Raw genomic sequence first — 15,791 nt, forward strand, 5'->3', positions numbered from 1 at the left:
TGTATTTTGTATCTGTATCCATTATGCATGTGTTGGAAACCCTGTCTGTTCTATGGATTGCCTGTTCAGTCTTCATGTCATTACAACCTTACTATTTTTATTAGTAAAAAAATAAATTAGTTAAAAAAATAGTCCAAGAGAATTATCAGTTTGTAGTCGGAAATTTTCCTGTTTAATGCCCTGTCGCACAGCCACTCAGACCCAAATAAACATACAGAGGATGTGAGGGCGATCTGGCTGCAACATCTGTCACCCCATTGATCGCCAGGGTTGATTCAGCTGATCTGGCTGGCTAGGCGGGTGTCCCCTTCCTCCCTCACCGCTCCATGTGCATCCCTCCCAAAGCTGCACGCTCGGTCAAAGAGGACGACCTTCCCCAAATAGAGGAGGACCGTCTTCGGTCAAGGGTATACGAGTAGCTGTGCTCCCCTGCTAGAACCTCCAAACAAGCTCTCAAGGTCCAAATAAACATACAGAGGCTTATATTTTTTACAAAGTGTATGACCATGGCTCAGGCTTATTACTGACTATCTCTTACACTTAAATTAACCCATAATTCTATATATGTTTAGCCATGTTCCTTGTACCTTTTCTCAGTTCTGCCTTGTCATCTTGTTTCCTCTGTGTCTGGCTGGCAAATCCTGATTCAGCCATCCTTTCCTAGAATTCCTCTCATCTGATTATCCCAGCTATACTTCCTGACTGGATACTGACCAATCAGCATTTCATTTATGAACCAATCAGAATAACAAACATTCACAGCATATAGAATGACATTCCATAGCACTTTCTCTTTTCTGTCTAATCAAAGGAAGGTTTTAATTTAACATAGTAAAATTACATATAGTAGAACAGTTATCAAGCAACAATTGCAGTAACAATATCTAGTCTATTAATATTTTGCAATATTAAAAAATTCTATCATCTATCCTATATTGGTGAGTCTAAAGTTTCATATCTAATTTACCTTTTATCATAACATAGGAAAATTATAACTATCTAGTCTTCATCTACATCAAAGATCCCAGAAGGATAGAATATTACCTAAGTAAACAGGAAATGCATTGTAAGCAACTTCCAAAATTCTGGAAATGACAGAGACAGCTGCCTGCCTGGACAGTCATCCAAAGTTTCTCTACTATGCTGGGGCATCCATCTTTAGTCCATGGACTTAGAGTCTCTCAGTCACTTCTCTCTGTGTCCTGCAAAATGTCTGGCTGTTTCTTCTGTGAAGTAGGAACCTGAAGAACCATCTTGCATTGCTAATTTGATGATCACATTCCTATGGGTCCTGTATGTCCAGTTTATACAATATTTTGTCAAGCAGTCCAGGCAAGAACAGTTTCTTGCCCAAATGTCTAATTTTTTTTTTTGGTTTTTCGAGACAGGGTTTCTCTGTGTAGCTTTGCGCCTTTCCTGGAACTCACTTGGTAACCCAGGCTGGCCTCAAACTCACAGAGATCTGCCTGGCTCTGCCTCCCGAGCGCTGGGATTAAAGGCGTGCACCACCACCGCTCGGCCTAAATGTCTAACTTTTACCATGAAGAAGATAAACCCCATATGTAGTTTCTTCAATGCCCATCTTTCTCTTTGAAGTAAATCAGTGCTGCCAGGAGCAGATGTGTCTTACTGTCCAGAAAGTCTAAGTGTTTAAAAAATTTTAAATGCCATATTCTTTGAAGTGTTTGAAGATACCTACCTAATTGAATTACATCCATGTATAACTAGAAAACTTAACATGACTGCAAATTTGACTTCATAGAAGACTAATTATTAATCTGTATTTTAATTATCCATTACAATTTAAGTGAGTTACATAAACATAATACCTTAAACAAAAGTAGAAATATATATGTATGTATATATATATATATAAAATAACAAAATCAACTCTAAACTTGTAACAATAAACTAAAATCCATAGCAATGTAATACATTTTTGAACAAGTTGTGCTCTTGAAAAGTAGGTTCAATAATCTACCATTTTATCCTTTCATATCTATATCCTATCCCCCTACTTTCTTTTAGAAAGATATTGACTATGACCAATAGCAATTTGTAACCAATCTCTTAGAAAGACAAATATCCATAATCCATTAATTTGGGGGGGAATGTGGGCATAGTGCTCTAGGCTATTTCCTGCTGCTGATAGGGAGCGCTGGTAGTCTTATGGGAATCCTGAGAAAATTAAGAATTATGGTCAAGTCCTGACTGAAATAGTCTGTGATACTGTATTCTCTGAACCAGTTTCCTTGAAGCCATTCTGGATGTTGAATCACATGGACCATGGTGTCATCAGAGACCTTTCAGGTATACCACATAATCCTACAGACCAAGCAGTCATAGAAAGCTCAAATTGAACTCTAAAGGATATGCTAAATAAACAGAAAGGGGTAATAAACAAACCCCAGAGATGGATTACATAATGCTCTATTAACTTTGAATTTTCTAAATGCTAATGAGAAAGGAATTACAGCTGCAGAGAGACATTGGATAACAGGAAATTAAATAAGCCTATATACTTTAAAGATGTGCTGACCTCAGAATGAAAACCAGGATATGTATTTTGTTTCTACAGGAGAAGAAATGCTATGGATACCATCAAAATTGATGAAGGTTCGATTTGAACAAGAGAGACCTCTTGATTAGAAGAGGTGATAGTTCATCAACCAGCATGACAATCAAATTTCAGTTAACTTATACCACTAACAAATGCTTTTCATTTAATCAGATATAACTTGTCAAAAGGGAATCTCCCTAAAGTTATGTTTGGAGAAGGGATTTTGTTTTTGTCTTTCAGAAGAATCAAGTCTGAGGAATCTGAAGAACACTGGACAAATGAAACATCTGAAGAAAAAGGACAAATCATCCAGAATAAATGTCCCCAAAATGAGTAAATTGGTCTATTGGTATATCACATATCAAGCAGAATAAAATTTCATGTCTTCCTATATGTTTGTTTCTGCTCTTCTCTACAGTCACATAACACAAATGGTCTCTATGTAATCCCAGCTCAACTAAAAATTGAAGCTGGCTTTGAAGTTGGAGAATGGCTCTCTCTTTCTCTAAACCCAAGCATGCTTGTTAAAAGGAAAATACAAAATCTCTTTGTTATGTCTGAAGAGCCATCTGATATGGGACAGAAGAAAACCAAAATTAAGGAACTATTCTATTGCCACTAATTTCATAATTCTTTGATTTTATTTTGCCTCTTTAAAACTTTTCCTAAGGTATGAATTTTATATCAAAATTTGTAACATTTATATATACACATATGTATGTATTTTTAACTTTCATCATGGTGATTAACTTAATGGTCCTATAGAGTACTAACTAATTTTAGAAAAAAGGCTTTATTTAGCTGCCTATATGTGTTTTTGTGTTGGAGTCGCTATCAGTTTTCTGCAGGGAATCATGACCACACATAACAGTAAATTTGAAGTCTCCAGAAAGATGATGGGGCCCCACAGTGATGATTCCACATGGACAATAATAATACCACTAAGCTGACAAACAACACCCAAAGATCAGCTTTAGACTACAAACTGCTCAGGACAATTTTAAGATGGCTAGCTATCGTGATCCAGCCTCACAGATTACTCGAGCAAGGACTTGAGAAAAGCCCTACACTTTTGTATTATGTAGAAACTGGATAACACATGATACAGCTACTTCTCCCAGGACTTGACCATTAATCCAAAAATTTTTTTTCAGGATCTGCTAGAGATGCCTAAACCCCCAAACAGCACAAAGTAATTTAAGAACACGACACCCACATTTCCAAGAGGTGGGGTGGGTGGTTCTTGGTCTTTCAATGGGTTTTGGATAATTGTCATTGTTTAGGATGGTTGATTACAAGTTGTTATTATTAATGATCAGAAAAACGGCTAAACAAAGGAGATCAGATTTAAGGTTCTTGTTTGAAAAAAGAAAAAGGAGGATATAGATAACAGGTAGATTATTCAATCTACTCTGAAAAAAGATATAGAAATGATAGACTAAAGGATAGTTTATTGAAATCTACTCTCAAAAGAAAAAAGAGGATATAGATATAATATAGATAAAATGGTAGATTATTAAATCTACTTTTAAAAGGTAACAACTAGTTTTAAATATTTTCCATTGGATTGGATTTTTGTATATTATATATAAATTATGTATATTGCTACAAATTTGAGATTGATTTATATAGACATGATAAGATAAAAAGGAACATTATTGAATCTACTTTCAGTAAGCAACTAATAGTTTTAAATATTTTACATTGCATTGGTCTTTTGTATATTGTACACAAATTATGTACTTGATACAAATTTGAGATTGATTTTGTTAGAAATCACTATATGTATATTTTTAATCTTAATCAAGGTATTGTACCATGGAAGCAGATGTAGAAAAATTCTTGATTCAAAAAAAAAAAAACCTGAGATAGTTCTCCTTAAAATACCCCCAGTCTGTAAAAATCCAAAGTTTTGTTTTGATTGCAGATGCATATGAAGGTAACCCTTTGTTTAAAATACATATTTGTTAATATGCTTGTCTCTGTTAAAACATGGGATAGTTGGTCATAGTGAGATTCAATGCAATGGTTTTGCTTATCTACAGTGTCTCCTCCTCTTGACTTCAGAGTAGCAGACCTGGCCATTGCTTCACAGAAAACTCACAAAGCTGTAGCTGTTTATATATTATCTTTATCTATTTGTGAGACTTCCTTATTCTTCTCTCATATATTACATCTGACTACAATTTTCAATCCCTTTACTCCCTCTGTCTCTCCCCTCCATTGCCCCTTTTCCTCAGATCTGCTTCACATCTGTCTCCTCTCAGAAAAGAGCAGGTTTCCCAGGGACATTAATCAAACATGGCATAACTTGTTGCAATAAGATCAGGCATATACCATCACATCAGGTCCAGATGAGGCAATCTAGTATGAGAAAAATGGTCCCACATGTGGACAAAAGAATCAGTGACAATCCCTGAAACCACTGTTAGGAATCCCACAAGAACACCAAGCTACCCTACCATAACATATATGTGGTGATCTAGGTTAGACTCATACAGGTTCTTTGATCTCTGTGAGCCTGTGTGTGTTTAGGTCAATTGATCCTGTGGGCCATGTTTTCCTGCTGTGCCTGATTCCTTGGTTTCTCCTATCCTTCCTCCCCTTCTTCTACAGGACTTCTCAATTTCTTCCAAATTTTCGGCTTTGGGATTCTGCATATGCTCCCATCACTTGCTGAATGAAGTCTCTCTTGTCTCTTGATGATGATTCTGCTAGGCTCTGGTCCTAGAAAATTCTGGATGCAGATTCAACTGTATATTGAAGGTTTTGCAGCTGTGTTCATGTCCCAATCCCTCCACTTGAGGCCTTTATCTAGAGGCAAAACCAGAAAGATACACAGTAAAAAGAAAATTGTGGATTTATTTTCCTGGTGAACATAGGCAAATAATACAGTAAAACACCTTTTAACATATTTCAATAACACATCAAAAATGTAACTCATCCTTGTCAAGTCAGTTTTAATCTGAACATGCAGGAATGCTTCAACATGCATCAATCAATAAATGTAATTCACCACACAATGATCTCATGATTAGAAATTTCATGATTGTGTCAATAGGTATAAAAATCCAGCATCCATTTGTATTTAAAGCCCTGGAGGGATTACAGATTAAGGTTGGAACATATCTCAATATAATAAAGGCTATGTATGGCAGACCTATAGTCAAACATCATGCTAACAGAGAAAAATATCCCTAAAGAGATCATAACCAAGACAATGGTAATCAGAAAACCTTTCTCCATGCCAAGTAACCAAGGGTTGGAATTTCTGGTAGATAAACAAGGCAAGTGAAGGACAAATACAAGTAAATAAGAGAAAGTCAGAATATTCATCTTTGCAGGTGATCTGATTAAATACTTAAAATATTCAGAAGATTTCATTGAACAATTCCTAGAGCTAATAAACAGTTTCATGTAGGCAGAGTTTTCCTGTCCCAACAGCCTGGTTGCAAATAACCACTCAGAGGCTTGTTACTAGCTCTTACATCTAAATTAACCCATTTCTATTAATCTATGTTTTACCACATGGCTTGTGCTTGTGGCTTTACCTGTCCTCTAGTATCTCTTGCTCCCTCTGTGTCTGGCTGGTTTCTCCGCAGACATCATCCATTCTTCCCTGTCCTTTGTTTGGTTTTTCCACCTAAAATTATTTGCCACACCAAATCCAGTGTCGTCCATGTGACATGAACAATTATGTCAATAATAGCGAATGGGAGATACGTGTCCCACGGGACTAAGCTCCCTGGAGGTCCCTGGCAGAGTGCCCGTGTTATGCCTCTTTCTTGAAGGAGACGTGCTTCATGGATCATGAGTTCCCTGGGCTATGAGTTCTGTATAACTGCTTTTCTGATGATGTTCTAGTTAATCTATGAAGTACAGCCAAAACTAATGAATGCTTGGGTTGTGAACTATGGAGGAAAGGGGAAGCTGGACATGAATCTTAATTAAATATAGCAGAATGAGCTATTTTTAAGACCCCAAGATGCTAGATAAAGAAAGTATAAAGGTACAGGCACTTCTAGGGAATGAACACTCACCCACTAGGAATCCTTTAGGAATCCCAACTAAAGTGATTTACAGTAGAAAACGTTATCTCATAGGAGGCAGATGGTGGGCCCCTCTGTTGAGGAAGTTTAACATGAAAAACTTAAGGACTACAGCAGAACGCCTTCCCCTTACAGGCATAAAAGTACAAGAGTCCATATTCCAGCAGGTAAAAAGGTTTTATATTAAAAGAGATATGTGATAAAAGAACTAAAAAAAGACTTAGAGAGGGTCTGCAGCATCCAAATTGGCTAAGTGGGTCATGAGAACCAGAAAAGTAAAACTGCATAATAAACTGGATAAGATGAAGGACACAGCTACAACCACAAAAAGTCTACACAAGTCTAGGAACTGTACTAAGTTTAAAAAACACAGACTGTTCTTTGGGTCATAAAGTTCTTGTGGGTGAAGGGATAAGTCTAGCACCGATTAATAATTGTGTGCTTGCTGTTTTTTAAAGATGATGTAATTGAATTATTGCGAAGCAATTGTTGCTCCTTGTATGACTTGATAGTTTTCTTTTCTGTGTATAAACTACTGATTTACGAAAGTAAAATTGCAACAGATTCAAACCAGTTCTGAGTGTGTTGTCTGTCTGTCATTCACTGAATCCTTCCCTTCCTGACTACTCAATCCCTGGTTCTCCTATGGTCGTGATACCCCCGGTGGGCCAATTCGAGGCAATTTTTCTGTCCAGATATTAGCCAATCAGTTTCTTTATTAGACCAGTTACAATGACATATATTCACACAGCGTAAAAGAATATTGCACAGCAGTTTCAGGTAGTGGCAGGTTACAATGATTATATAAAAAGTCAAAAACCTTCCTCTATAACAGTGAATAACACACTGAGTCAGAAACAAAGGGAGAAATCTCATATCCCATAAATTCCAAAATTACTTTTGAATAAAGTTCCTCAAAGGCATTACAATTATCTACAATGAAGCTCTATAACACTGACATAATAAATTGAAGACATTAGAATATGGAAGTACCTCCAATCCTCATTGGTGCAAAACATTATTATTGTGAATATGAACATGTTTCTAAAGAAAAACATGGATCCTGTAGCTCAATAAAAACGGCAGTGCTATTTTCTAATAAAAAAACCTGTCTTGTAATTCATTTGGAAACACAAAAGCCTCCCAATAGCCTAAGTCATCTTGATAAAAAAGAATCATTATGGATGAATGAATATCCATGCTCACAATTTACACTGCAGAACCCTAATAAACAAATGATCATAGCAGACAAAGTAGTTATAATAAATAGAGAAGGGGACATAGATGAAAGTTAGACTCCTGATTTTTGACAAAGAGGAAAAATACACTCATCTGAGAAAAGACAATATCTTTCACAAGTAGTGACATGAGACAGACAAATGTAAAGTAACAAACTAGACCCCTATCTCTTACTGTGCAGAAAAAACAAATCCAGCTGGGTAAAGTGCTTCAACTGAAGACACCTGAAACTTGTATTTCAAATAATATACACATAAGGATTTATTGACTAGGATTCTATCCATATAGGGAATAAGTAAAAAAAAAAGAAAGATATGAATCAATGCAAAATTAAAACAGCTGTGTGTAGAAAGGACAGTTGTGGATGGAGTCCAGTGTTTGTTGCTGCTGATCTTCAGTGGCATCCTGAAGTTTTTGAGAAAAGCTTTGCCAGCTGTACATCTGTCAGAATGTTAAAATCAGTACTCTACAAAGACACAAGAAGCTACGTGACAAGAAAATAAGCCATTGGGTATGGAACTGAACAAAAAATTCTCAAAGGACAAGTACAGAGGTAAATAAATACTTTAAAAAGTGTACAACATTCTTACACAGGAAAGAAATGAAAAATAAATCTATGAAACACCATCACACTCCTGTCAGAGTTTCTACCCATGAGGAAACAATAACAACAAAGGATATTAAGAGTGTGGGGGACATTTTGGTTCATGTCTTTGTTGGCTTAGTGTTTTCTTTGACTGATGAATCTATTTGTTCTACTGTATCTTCAACGCTAGAGATCCTCTCTTCCATCTCTTGCATTCTGTTGATTATACTTGCATCTGAAGTTCCAATCGTTTTCTCAGATTTTCTATTTCCAGCATTCCCTCTGTTTGTGTCTTCTTCATTTTTTTCTATTTCCCTTTTCATGTCTTGGACTGTTTCCTTCATTTGTTTCATTAATTTTTCTTGATTTTCTTTCAGTACTTTATTGTTTTCTTCCAGGACTTTTTTGTTTTTTTTTTTTGTTTTGTTTTTTTGTTTTTTGTTTTTTGTTTTTTGTTTTTCGAGACAGGGTTTCTCTGTGTAGCTTTGCGCCTTTCCTGGGACTCACTTGGTAGCCCAGGCTGGCCTCGAACTCACAGAGATCCGCCTGGCTCTGCCTCCCGAGTGCTGGGATTAAAGGCGTGCGCCACCACCGCCCGGCCCAGGACTTTTTTGATTTCTTCTAATTTGTTTGCCCTTTCCTCTAGTTGTTTACAGCATTCTTCCCATTTTTTTGTCTTTTCCTCTACACAAGCCTCTAGCTTCTTCATGATGTCATTCATAAGGCTGTTTTCTTCTGTTTCTTCCAATTTCTGATGTTCAGGTCTAGGTGTTGGAGGAGGGCTAGGTCCTGGTGATGCTGTATTGCTATTCATTTTGTTGTATGTGTTTCTGCCTTGACGTCTGCCCATCTCCTTGTGGTTTGTTCTTGGCCTTATCCGCACACTTGGTTCAGACAGAGCTGACAGATTCAGGAAGTCTCTCTCTTTCTGTGGGATGTTCTGTATGGCAAATGTGTTGCTGATTAGTCAATAAATAAAACACTGATTGGCCATTGGCTAGGCAGGAAGTGTAGGTGGGACAAGGAGGAGAATAAAGCTGGGAAGTGGAAGGCTGAGTCAGAGAGACAGTGCCAGCTGCCACGATGAGAAACAGCGTGTGAAGATGCCAGTAAGCCATGAGCCATGTGGCAAGGTATAGATTTATAGAGATGGATTAATTTGTGCTCTAAGAACAGTTAGCAAGAAGCCTGCCACAGCCATACAGTTTGTAACCAATATAAGTCTCTGTGTTTACTTGGTCGGGTCTGAGAGGCTGTGGGACTGGCAGGTGAGAGAGATTTGTCCTGACTGTGGGCCAGGCAAGAAAACTCTAGCTACACTCTCTCTTGTCCAGATGGGAGCTCTCTTGTCCAAATTGGAAGTCCGGGGCAGGATGGGAGCTCTTGTCTAGAAGGGAAGTCCGGGCCAGGATGGGAGCTCTTGTCCAAAAGGGAAGTCCGGGGCAGGATGGGAGCTCTTCTCTCTCTCTCTCTCTCTCTCTCTCTCTCTCTCTCTCTCTCTCTTTCTCTTTCTGTGCTCCAGAAAGGAAGTCTGGGGCAGGATGGGAGCTGGGGGACGGCCTCTAAGTCTCAGGAAGTGGCTGGGGTCTTGGGAGGATGGGCATGGGGGCAGGGCGTGGAGATTGCAGGGTCTGCCAGGGGTCTTGGAGAGGGGGATCCTTCCCGGTGGGGCTAGAAGAGAACTTGCCCGGTAGCTAGAACCTGGGGCCAAGTTGGGCAGGTCTTCCCCAGAGTGGCTGGTGCCCAGGGTTGGGGTCCGGTCGAGCTAGGGCACTCACCTGTGCTCCAAAAGGGAATTCTGGGGCAGGATGGGAGCTGGGGGACGACCTCTAAGTCTCAGGAAGTGGATGGGGTCTGTGCTCCAGAAGGGAAGTCTGGGGCAAGATAGGAGCTGGGGGTCGGCCTCTAAGTCTCAGGAAGTGGCGGAGGTCTCAGGCGTATGGGCGTGGGGGTAGGGCATGGAGATTGCAGGGTCTGCCGGGGGTCTTCGAGAGGCCCTGGGTTCGATCCAAAAAAAATCCTCTTTAATTTTGCCAAATACAAATAGACTAGATATTATACCTGTAATTCTTGCTTGATAACTGTTTTGTAATATGTAATTTTACTATATTAATATTAAAACCTTGCTTTTTGAAAAAAAGAAAAGGGGAAGTGCTCAAGATGTCTTTCTGTTGGCTGTGAATGTGTTGCTCTTATTGATCGATAAATAAAATGCTGATTTTTTTTTCAGTAGCCAGGAAGGAAATATAGAATAGGCAGGATAGACAGAGAGGAGAATGCTGGGAAGTGAAAGACTGAATGAGGGGACTCTGCTAGCTGCTGCAGCCATAAGTAGCAATTTTTAAAAGACTGGTAAGCCACAAGCCATGTGCCAAATTACAGATTAATAGAAATGGGTTAATTTAAGATATAAGAACTAGATAAAAAGAAGCTTGCCATGGTCATACAGTTTATAAGTACTATAAGTCTCTGTGTGTTTACTGGGATCTGAGCAGCTGAGGCCCCGAGTGGGACTGGAAAGAACTCCAGCTACAAGGCTCTGTCTAGATTCCCATCTTGGACTGCCACCACACTAAGTAGCTACTTTGAAATTCCCCCAGAGTTCTACTGTTCTTTGCAGCCGACGGACTTAGTAAGTCAGTGAAGATATCTTAAAGGGAAAAAATAATTAAAAGAGAATTATTTTCCACTTTAAAAAAAGGGAAACATTTGTACAATGGTAGAAATTTAGTCTCTGTTTGATAACACATTAGACAGTCTGAAAATACAACAGTTAAATGAGAGAATAATTAATGTTGATGGGATATATGTAACAACAATTATGAATATTATTTGTTTGCCCATTTATATTCTAACATTAAAAAGGTTGGTCAATTAGACTGACAAGTTAAAAGCTTTAGAAAAACCTCTTAAAATGAATTATATTGAAATTCAGACCCAGACAGAAGATTTAAGGAGATTTAAAGAAGCTATAGTATCATATGGCATGCATTCTCCATTTGTAAAGCAGATGTTAAATTAATCAAGTGTTCAAACGTTTTTTGATAACATTAGAATGTGACAATAATTTAAATAGCCCAAGAGTCTTCATGATGCTATTCTTAAGGTTGCTTTCTTCTGCTTCTTCCATCTTGTGATGTTCAGGTCTTGCTGTTGGAAGAGGGCTAAGTTCTGGTAATGTTGTATTGCTCTTTATGTTGTTGTATGTACTTCTGCCTTGACGTCTGGCCATCTCCTCATCTAATAGGTGTAAGAGGTGCCTGTGTCTGAGAGAGTTACTGTTGGTCCACAAGTAAACACACAGAAGTTTATATTAATTATAACTGCTTGGTCATCAGCTCAGGCTTATTACTGACTAGCTCTTACATTTAATTTAACCCATAATTCTTATATATGTTTACCCATGTGGCTTGGTACCTTTTCTCAGTTCTGCCTTGTCACCTTTCTTCCTATGTGTCTGGATGGCAACTCCTGACTAAGCTTTCCTCTCCCTAGAATTCTCCTTATCTGTTTATCCTGCCTATACTTCCTGGCCTGACTATTGGCCATTTAGCATTTTATTTATCAACCAATTAGAGAAACACACATTCACAGCATCAACTAAAGCTAAGAGAGAATTGGCCTTGGTGGAAAAGAAAGTACAGGAAGAACATGTGGATCATGTGGATCCAAAGCTTGATAGCATTTTGGTTAATCTACACTCTAAGCATTTTTCTACAGGAATTTTAATGCAGAGGGAAGATGTTGTATTGGAATAACCAAATAAACAGAGTAAAAAATTAAAAACTTATGTGGAAAATATCTCTGACTTGATTTTAAGAGGAAAATTGGGACTTCGTCAATTTAGCAGAAACAGACGCAGTCGAAATTGTAGTACATTTAAGTAAGGATGACATTGACAAATTATGGGCAGAAAGTCAACCTTGGCAAAGTGCTTGCAATAATTTTTTAATATAGATTAACATCAAATATCCCAAAGTGATAGAATTCAACTTATAAAGAGAGATGATTGGATTCTGCCTCACTTTGTTCTGTAAACACCCATATCTGGAACCCATGCATTTTATACAGATGCCAACAAACAAGAAAGGCAGGTTACAAGTCAGAAAATTAAAATAAAGTGGTTCAAAGTTTTTATAATTTGGTTGAAACATCAGAATTGTATGCTATTCTGATGGCATTAATAGATATTTTGGAACCTCTCAACATAGTTATTGACTCTCAGTATGTGGAAAGAGTGGTCTTACATATTGAGACTGCAGAATCTATCCCTGATGAGTCAGAATTAACATTGTTATTTATTCAGTTACAAGTTAATATAATCAGGAATAGGAAGTGTCCTTTTTATATAACTAATTTCTGATCTCATGTTGGTCTGCCAGGCCCTCAATCATAAGATAATGACAAGATTGATAAACTGTTGATAGAAAATGTGTTGGAGGCCTCAAAATTTCATAAAAAACATCATGTCAATAGTAATTGTTTTAAAAACAAATTTTTCATACCCTGGCAACAAACCAAGGAAATTATAAGGTAATGTCCTACTTGTTCTTTTTACAATTGGTCTCCACTACTATCAGAATGTAACACAAAGTGTACTCAGAGAAATGAAATTGAGCATATGGATGGGTTTCACTTTGCAGAATTTAGAAAATTAAAATATGTATGCCACACCATTGATATTTATTCAGAATTTCATTGGGCAACTGCTCAGAGTTCTGAAAAAGCTGATTCTCTAATTATACATTTGCTGGAAGTTATGGCTGTCATGGGTATACCTGCACAAATTAAAACTGACTATGCTCTAGCATATGTCTCAGGTAAAATTAAACAATTTTTTGCTCCTTACAATATAAAGAATATTACAGGTATACCACATAATCCTACAGGCCAAGCAGTCATAGAAAGCTCAAACTGAACTCTAAAGGATATGCTAAATAAACAGAAAGCAGTAATAAAAAAACCCAGAGATGGATTACATAATACTCTATTATGAGTTTTCTAAATGCTAATGAGAAAGGAATAACAGCTGTGGGGAGACATTGGATAACAGGAAAACTACCAAATTAAATCAGCCTATATACTTTAAAGATGTGCTGACCTCAGAATGAAAACCAGGATATGTATTATGTTGGAAACAAAGTTTTCCTTTTGTTCCTACAGGAGAAGAAAGCTATGGATGAAGGAAAGAAATTGATGAAGGTTACATTTGAACAAGAGAGAACTCTTGATTATAAGAGGTAATAGTTCATCAGCCAGCATGATAATCAAGTTTCAATTAACTTATACCATTAACAAATGCTTTTCATTTAATCAGACATAACTTGTCAAAAGGGGACCTCCCTAAAATTATGTTTGGAGAAGGGATTTTTTTTTTGTTTTTCAGAAGAATGAATGCTAAGGAATCTGAAGAACACTGGACAAATGAGACATCTGAAGAAGAAGGACAAATCATCCAGAATAAATGTCCCAAAAATGAGTAAATTGGCCTATTGGTATATCACATATCTAACAGGATAAAATTTTATAAGTCTTCCTATATGTTTGTTTCTGCTCTTCTCTACAGTCACATAATACAAACGGTCTTTATGTAGTCCCAGTTCAATTAAAAATTAAAGCTGGCTTTGGAGTTGGAGAATGGCTCTCTCTTTCTTTAAACCCAAGCATGCTTGTTAAAAGGAAAATACAAAATCTCTTTGTTATGTCTGAAGAGCCATCTGATATGGGACAGAAGAAAACCAAAATTAAGGAACTATTCTATTGCCACTAATTTCATAATTCTTTGATTTTATTTTGTTTCTTTAAAACTTTTCCTAAGGTATGAATTTTATATCAAAATTTATAACATATATATATATATATGTATTTTTAACTTTCATCATGATGATTAACTCAATGGTTCTACAGAGTACTAACTAATTTTAGAAAAAAGGCTTTATTTAGCTGCCTGTATATGTTTTTGTTTTGGAGTCGCTATCAGTTTTCTGCAGGGAATCATGACCACACATAACAGCAAATTTGAAGTCTCCAGAAAGATGATGGGGCCCCACAGTGATGATTCCACATGGACAATAATAATACCACTAAGCTGACAAACAACACCCAAAGATCAGCTTTAGACTACAAACTGCTCAGGACAATTTCAAGATGGCTAGCTGTCATGATCCAGCCTCACAGATTACTCAAGCAAGGACTTGAGAAAAGCCCTATACTTTTGTATTATGTAGAGACTGGATAACACATGATACAGCTACTTCTCCCAGGACTTGACCATTAATCCAAAATTTTTCTTTTCAGGATCTGCTAGAGATGCCTAAACCCGCAAACAGCACAAAGTAATTTAAGAACACGACACCCACATTTCCAAGAGGCGGCGTGGGTGGTTTTTGGTCTTTCAATGGGTTTTGAATAATTGTCATTGTTTAGGATGGTTGATTACAAGTTGTTATTATTGATGATCAGGAAAAAGGCTAAACAAAGGAGATCAGATTTAAGGTTCTTGTTTGAAAAAAAGAAAAAGGAGGATATAGATAACAGGTAGATTATTCAATCTACTCTGAAAAAAGATATAGAAATGATAGACTAAAGGATAGATTATTGAATCTATTCTCAAAAGAAAAAAGAGGATACAGATATGATACACATAAAAAGGTAGATTATTAAATCTACTTTTAAAAGGCAACAACTAGTTTTAAATATATTCCATTGAATTGGATTTTTGTATGTTATATATAAATTATGTATCATGCTACAAATTTGAGATTGACTTATATAGATATGATAAGATATGAATGAAAGATTATTGAATCTACTTTCAGTAAGCAACTAATAGTTTTAAATATTTTACATTGCATTGGACTTTTGTATATTATATACACATTATGAATATTGATACAAATTTGAGATTGATTTTGTTAGAAATCACTCTATGTATATTTTTAATCTTAATCAAGGTATTGTACCATGGAAGCAGATGTAGAAAAATTCTGGTTTCCAAAAAAAAAAACCCGAGATAGTTCTCCTTAAAATACCCCCAGTCTGTAAAAATCCAAAGTTTTTTTTTGATTGCAGATGCATATGAAGGTAACCCTTTGTTTAAAATACATATTTGTTAATATGCTTGTTGCTGTTAAAATATGGGATAGTTGGTCATAGTGAGATTCAATGCAATGGTTTTGCTTATCTACAGTGTCTCCTCCTCTTGACTTCAAAGTATCAGACCTGGCCATTGCTTCACAGAAAACTCACAAAGCTGTAGCTGTTTATATATTATCTTTATCTATTTGTGAGACTTCCTTATTCTTCTCTCATATATTACATCTGACTACAATTTTCAATCCCTTTACTCCCTCTGTCT

This window comes from Peromyscus eremicus, chromosome 1, assembly GCF_949786415.1.
Source record: "Peromyscus eremicus chromosome 1, PerEre_H2_v1, whole genome shotgun sequence".
Taxonomy (NCBI): domain Eukaryota; kingdom Metazoa; phylum Chordata; class Mammalia; order Rodentia; family Cricetidae; genus Peromyscus; species Peromyscus eremicus.